The sequence below is a fragment of the Gastrolobium bilobum genome, unplaced genomic scaffold (genome assembly GCF_033153095.1).
Source record: "Gastrolobium bilobum isolate Gb01-03AN ecotype WA unplaced genomic scaffold, APGP_CSIRO_Gbil_v1 utg93010, whole genome shotgun sequence".
NCBI classification, from domain to species: domain Eukaryota; kingdom Viridiplantae; phylum Streptophyta; class Magnoliopsida; order Fabales; family Fabaceae; genus Gastrolobium; species Gastrolobium bilobum.
Genome location: NW_026898396.1, coordinates 12,678 through 19,394, shown reverse-complemented (window position 1 = coordinate 19,394; position 6,717 = coordinate 12,678). Strand labels below are relative to the sequence as shown.

The 6,717-nt window shown below is 36.0% G+C and overlaps 1 long non-coding RNA gene across 1 annotated transcript; it reads right to left on the bottom strand.

Moving 5' to 3' along the window:
• Positions 1-781: 781 nt before the first annotated feature.
• LOC133315718 (uncharacterized) lies at positions 782-3,385 on the bottom strand. The gene is made up of 4 exons (XR_009752123.1): positions 2,985-3,385; positions 2,685-2,912; positions 1,652-1,708; positions 782-931 (listed from the first exon to the last, which is right to left on the bottom strand). It is a non-coding gene; the product is annotated as an uncharacterized LOC133315718 (long non-coding RNA).
• Positions 3,386-6,717: the final 3,332 nt, after the last annotated feature.

The window sequence follows — 6,717 nt, the reverse complement described above, 5'->3', positions numbered from 1 at the left end:
TGACTATATAATTTTTATACTTGATAGTTGGAAGAAAAGAAAGAGCCACCTAGGTTTCCACTTTCATGATCTCTTTTTAATACCCAAAAAAATCCTATTCTAGTGCCTAAATAAGGTATGAATTCGGTTCTATGCCTGCATACATCTGTAATTATCCATTAACGGCATTATTTATGTTCCTTGTTTCTTATGTGTGTCAATATCAATAACTTGTCATCCTCTTATTGATGTACCTGCTATACTAACTATACTGAAAAGGCACGTCACTAACTACAAGATGACTCTATAGTTTTATGCATAATTGGTTGAAAGCTAACTGTAACACCATCCCTTGTATGCATCCAAGAGAGTTGTTTGCTAAGCGGAATTAGAGTTTTTGACGTCATTACTTTTATACCGAAAAATCATTTTGAAGTTGCTAATTAAAACTTATAATTGAGATCGAGTCACTTACAAAAATCAGAGTGCACTTTCAAAATTTCTTAACTTGCTGAAAATATTATATTCCCGGCAGACGTTGTTGTCTTAAAAAATTCGTATAAAATCAAGATCAACGATCCACAAAAATATTCTTTGTAATATAGAAAGAGCACGTCTGGGACTTCGCGTGCACATAAAATATTAGCAAATTGGAGGTCGTTTGCCCCTCGAAACATAACTCGCAAAGTGCTCGCAAAACTGTTTAAAAATCAGCACTTACTGAACGTTAAGAAAATTTAGTTCGCAAAACGTTTTCAATTTTTTTTCTAAAATACTAAATAATCATCAAAGTCTTGAAACAACAATAAAATCATAGTTCCAACAATAATCCAAACTCCTCAAATTAATACAGTAATCCATCAAATAAAACAGCGACAACAACAAGTCCAAACAGCATAATTTAACAGCAAACATCCAAATAATCCATGGCCTCATATGCTTTTGCGTCCTCCTGCCATTTTATAAAAATAGCAGCCCCAAAGGGGTGAGAAAAATCCCAGTAGTGTGATAGCAAAACCAATGATGCAACAATATTAAACTAGGCACAAAATTATAAACAGTCACATCAATATTTCATTTTCCGTTAACATATAATAGTGCATATATAACGCCATCATTACGCTCATAGCACCTTCGTGCGCGTACTAGCATATCATTAGTGCGTATATAACGCCATCATTACGCTCATAGCACCGTCGTGCGCGTACATACACAGTGGATATTCCGTAATGGCTCCCTCAAAGGTGAATTCCAACTGTGGCCTATGCGGACGGAAGCCAAGTGTCCCATACCCTGGTACTGAAGGGATGCCTATATGATGTGTGCTCTATCGTAAGCATATTTATATAGATATTATTATTAGCCAATGCAACATGAAATTTATGCACGTATGCCATGCTATGCTTTCACACACACAAAAGAAAAGGGATGCATGATGAATATGCATGACTAGATCATCATCATAATACCATATCTTTCATGTACTTTCCGTACCAAGCTGCCACATAACAGTTACTTCTCATTCATGATTTTCCATCTTGTCACATTCATAGGCAGCATATATATATATATAGCATATAACAGCACATTAATCCAAGGCACATGTGAGCAACAATTCACAATTATATACACTAGCTAATAGTCACATTAGGTAATACCACCAAACACTTACCTTGTGTCCACGCAATAATCAACCAAAACCAGCCCACACTTTAATAATTATGCGCACCTAATCAATGGTACAATAAGTCAGAATTTTATTCATACATTCCTATTATTTATAAGAAATTCCATTGCCTCTTTATTGTTACATGACATTCGATTTACCATGCTTCTTGTGCTCACCAAGTTCTGCCTTCCCATAAATTAATAACATATTACCATACTAAAATCCTGAGTCCCCAACACATACCAATTCGGTTTTCATGATTATTTTACTGAACGAATTTCTGACTTCTTGTAAATTTAGTAGCTCATTACAATGATGAAATCCACACTTACAGGTTCGACTTCCTTAGCATAAAAACATTTAGGATTTTATTTAAATAGCCAACTCCACTAAACCTAGGGTACGGTAAAGGGGCCTAGAGCTTGTTGTCCCTAAATTTCCTAACTCCAACAGATTCGGGTTCTTACCTTGTTCCTTTCCAAGTAATATACTGACCTCGCAATAAATTTATAACGTTTAATAATGACTAATCCTAAGGCTACCAATCCCAAAACAGAATTGGTTTAAGCATACAGAAAATTCTCAAGGTTTCAATCATACAATTTTTGCTTCCCCACTCCTAAGGTGCGAAAAAGGAAGCCTATACATCATGTTGTTTATTTAATTTAAATGAAACTTAGTACATGTCAAGGTTCACAAAAACAGAATTTATTCCATTATTATCAACGAAGGATCCAAAGTTTCATTGGCATTCATATTCGGTTTCTTGATGTTATTAACTAGTGACTTAACATTTTCAATTACATATTCCTCTCTTCAAAGCTAGGTGTGGCAAGGAGACCATTAAACATACGGCCCAAACAGGTTTAACACAAGTAAGTTTACATTACCATTTGACCAAAGAAACGGTCCTAAGGCACTAGAAGACTCTCTTCCAAATTCATAATTTGTTTTGTGATTGCGTGCCTCACAACAGTTATAAAGTCCTCAAACCAGGCAGAACAACGGAGGATAATAAAAGGTCCTCCTATCATACCTTAAAACCGAAACAGCAAGGGTGAGTAGGGGTGTTGATTTGTTATTTTTGATTCACAGCCTCTGCCATGTACCCAAACGATTGACTAATAGCTTAGAGATACAGCCACCAAAGATTTATCAATTATTCTCACTCGAACTAGGCAAGAATTCGAGCTCCAATCATCTCCTTCTTAATGGGGTTGTGCGCACTAAGGGAGGGAATAGGGGATGAAAACTCAAGTTCAATCTGCATGTAAATGTACCTACATTAAAACCGAATAGAGAGTGGAAGAGACAAGGAGGTGAGGGAACACAATACCTCCTTGTGCGTTGCTGCTCAGCTGGACAAAGAAGAATAGGAAAGAGACGTATGTTAAAGTGATGAGGTCTTCCTCTTTGGCTTAAGATATTGGAACGAAGATGAAGGGAAGATGGTACAGAATTTTGCCTTGATGTTCTTCCTTTGGAGGTTTACGATTCTGGTACGGAGGGGAGGTAAGATGGAGTTTTCTGATCTTAGGTCTCTTCCTTAGTGGGTTGGCGGTATAGAGATGATGAGGGAAATAGGGTATCGTGTGGTAGAATTCTGAAGGAAATTGACCAGCAAGATAACCCATGAGGCTCCTTCTATGCGTACAGGTGGTGTAGAATGGGGTGGGATTCTTGCCCAATTAAAATGCATGCAAACTGCTCCAAGTTTCCCATTGGTTGCCTGCTGAAAAGCTAAGTGGTTTGAGCAAGTCATCAGAATTTTGCTATGTCCTAGGCGCACATGAGGCTGAATAAGGAGATAGAGGTTGCCATGTGTTGATTCCTTGCCAATCCATGGCTGCCTCGTGGAATGTTTAGGATGAGGTTAAGATAAATACAAGGTTTAGGGCTGAACCAAGGCCCTCCCAAGGCATATTGGCCGCGGACCTACTCATGGGATAGTCCAAAATTACCTAAGTCCAAAGGTTAAACTTACATGTGACCAGCCCACTAATTCATTAGTTTCCCATGTCTTTTGAATATTATTAGACATTCTATATATTATAATAAAATTATTCAAATCAAATTCAATTTACTATAAGTTTCTCAAGCCTACATAGGTACTCTCCTATCATAGTAATTTAAATAACTCTCTAACTTACTTTAATTCCACCCTAGGGAAAATAGTCATATAATTCGCAAGTCACCCATGCATTATTATTTCATGTACCCTCCAATTACTAACTATGGTTTTATTCTTTGTAATAAAATTAATCACATACTTTTAATGAGTACTCATATAATTCTAAGTAGTATTATGCTTTCTAAATGTTATAAATAAATTATTCCTATACTTATAACTAGGATTTCACATGCCTAAAATAGGTACTTGTCTTCCCTGATAATACCAACCCTTTCCTAATTTAATTTAACTCCCTTCAAAAGCAAACATTTATATGATTCGAAGACAGGTACTCTGCCCCATTCCTAATTGTAATTTAAATAAGTTCCTAATTGGGCGAGATGTTACACTAACAATTTAGTTTACAAGGTTACTTCGCCAATGATAACACAACAAAGTTTCATGATTCCGAATTAGATAGTTTAAACAACTAGACAACGCCTGCCTATTACTTGCGCAAACAGAGTGCTAATTAACTAGGACCTTCAATTACAATTATTTTATCTTTGCAGTTTGCATGTTACAAGTTAGAATTTCAACCACTTCCTACTTACTCCTTACGTATGATAAAAATTCAACTCAATAAACACATCACATTTTTTGCCTTATATTCAGACTTCACAACTAATTACCTTACTTGATAAACATCACAAACAGAAATCCACAACTCAGTAGTCTATAGAGAATCGAGCAAGTAAAACAGAACACATCATATTCCAAATTACAACTTAGAAAAGTCTTCCTGGAATTATAAAACTTCACTACCGAGAATTTAATTAAGCCTTCCATCAATGCTCTTATTTTCTAAGGACCTTAGTCCATCACCTTAGGGGGGAAATTTAAAGTACCAATCAAGTGAGTGGTATAGTATTTGTTACGGTTTTTCTGAAAAGAAAAAAAAATTACATGGATGGGTAATGTTTTCACCAGGCACGCATGGGTTAGGAGCCACCTCTAATTAAGCTTGAAGTACCTGATTAAGGTAAGAGAAAAGAGAGACATATAATGAAAGTGGTGTGTTTATAAACTCTATAGAGGAAGCCAAATTATATAGACAAAAGTAAGGGATACAGAGATTCTGATGTACTACTCCTAATTGCCATAATTACATGAGATGTTTAGCTCATTCACTTATTCTATAGATACTGTCTAAATACTTTCCTGGAGTCAAGTGCCACACAGTCTATTCTTCTAAACGTACGCAACAAAAACACGGATACTAACCAGTCATGTATACAGCTAATCAATTCTATCATGCTTTTCATACATATCATGTCAAGTGATACCTCTCATATAGTTCGTCAAAACACCCATATGAGGAAACTTCCTCGAGCTTTCCGCTGTCCTAGGTACCTCGGATGTAGTTGACTCCACTGATCAGAGGATCCATTAACCATGATATGAACTTTCCAATCATTGATAAACATTACAATTTCGAAACAGCTACCAATCGTAATCTACCAAAATAGACCATGCTTTCATAATTCAAGTTCACAATAATCACATCCAAAATCCTAGTTGCAGTTAAATTTCCATTAAGATTCCAATTACATCTACTACTCCTTTTAAGTTTACATACTATTTAATTGTCACTACAGCCACTAACAAAACCATACCCTTTACGTCAAATTCGGTCCAGATAGTCTTCCTAACATGTACCACACGTTAATTCCAGTTTTCAACATAAAAGAGAGTGCATAAAGTCAAGTACTCAAAACAAACAAACATAACACACCAGGTTCCCCAAATAGCAGTGTCTCCACGTAGTAAATAGATTATAACAGAACCCACACATTCAGATTACAAAACAAATTGAATTTCTTGAGCACAGTACTCAAACTGGATCTAACCAGGCGTCACTACTATGGGGTTTACATCCTAGTCGGTTAAAATAAATCAACCTATTTATAAACTCAATTTCTCATATATATATCCAACAACTCAGTTTCGAATACTTCTTTTCCCTTGCTATACCTGACAAACTGATACCACAACAAAATATTTGCATAAATTCATTTTATCAAACAGGAAACAACTCACTCTTAATACATAGTCATACACCATTTCGTCTTAAAAGATTGTTCATTACTACCTTCAATCATATGGTACTACAAAATATAACTTACTTATTCCAAATATTCAAGTCATTTCCTAGATTAACTTCCCACCTATTTTTCATGCATAGGTACTAAGACCACCAACCCAAAAATTTTCATTAATTTAATCTCGGTGCTTGACAATTTGACACCATCGTGTTACCGAAGAATGTGTTGGCCAGACCCACTCCTGGTAACAGCTGAGATATCATTTCATCAAACGCTGGGAGTCGTCAAAATTCCAGACTTCATTATTTATTCGTCGTTCAGGCATCAATCAATCACAATCTATCACACGTCAGACATCTCTCTTGAGGAGGTTTTCGTGCATCGTTCATACGGTTTCTCCTTTCGTAATGCCATACAACGAGTGGATCCTACTCATTGCATGGCATACACGACAGTAGACTCAAGGTTGATACACGATTCCCACTTCAAGACAGAATTTCAACTAACCAACGCATACAATTATATAATTCAAACTTTTCAATTCAGATGCAATACAGTACAACCAGAAAGCTCTTACGCAGTTTGGCAACAGCAAATAGTTCAAGTCAAGTATTTCAATGCAATCTATGTACATTATAACCAAACAGGACACCTACTAAAACAGTGCACAGTATCCAACAAACCGAACAACACTCAATAACACAAACAACAAGACAAGTCAATCTAATTGAGTAGGTCAAACTCGATTACTTAACTGTACTACACGAATCACTGTATAAACCGACCTCTAAACAGCAAGTCGATAGCAAGTTAAACCCATACCATACAACCTAATACATCAGAAAACCAGACAA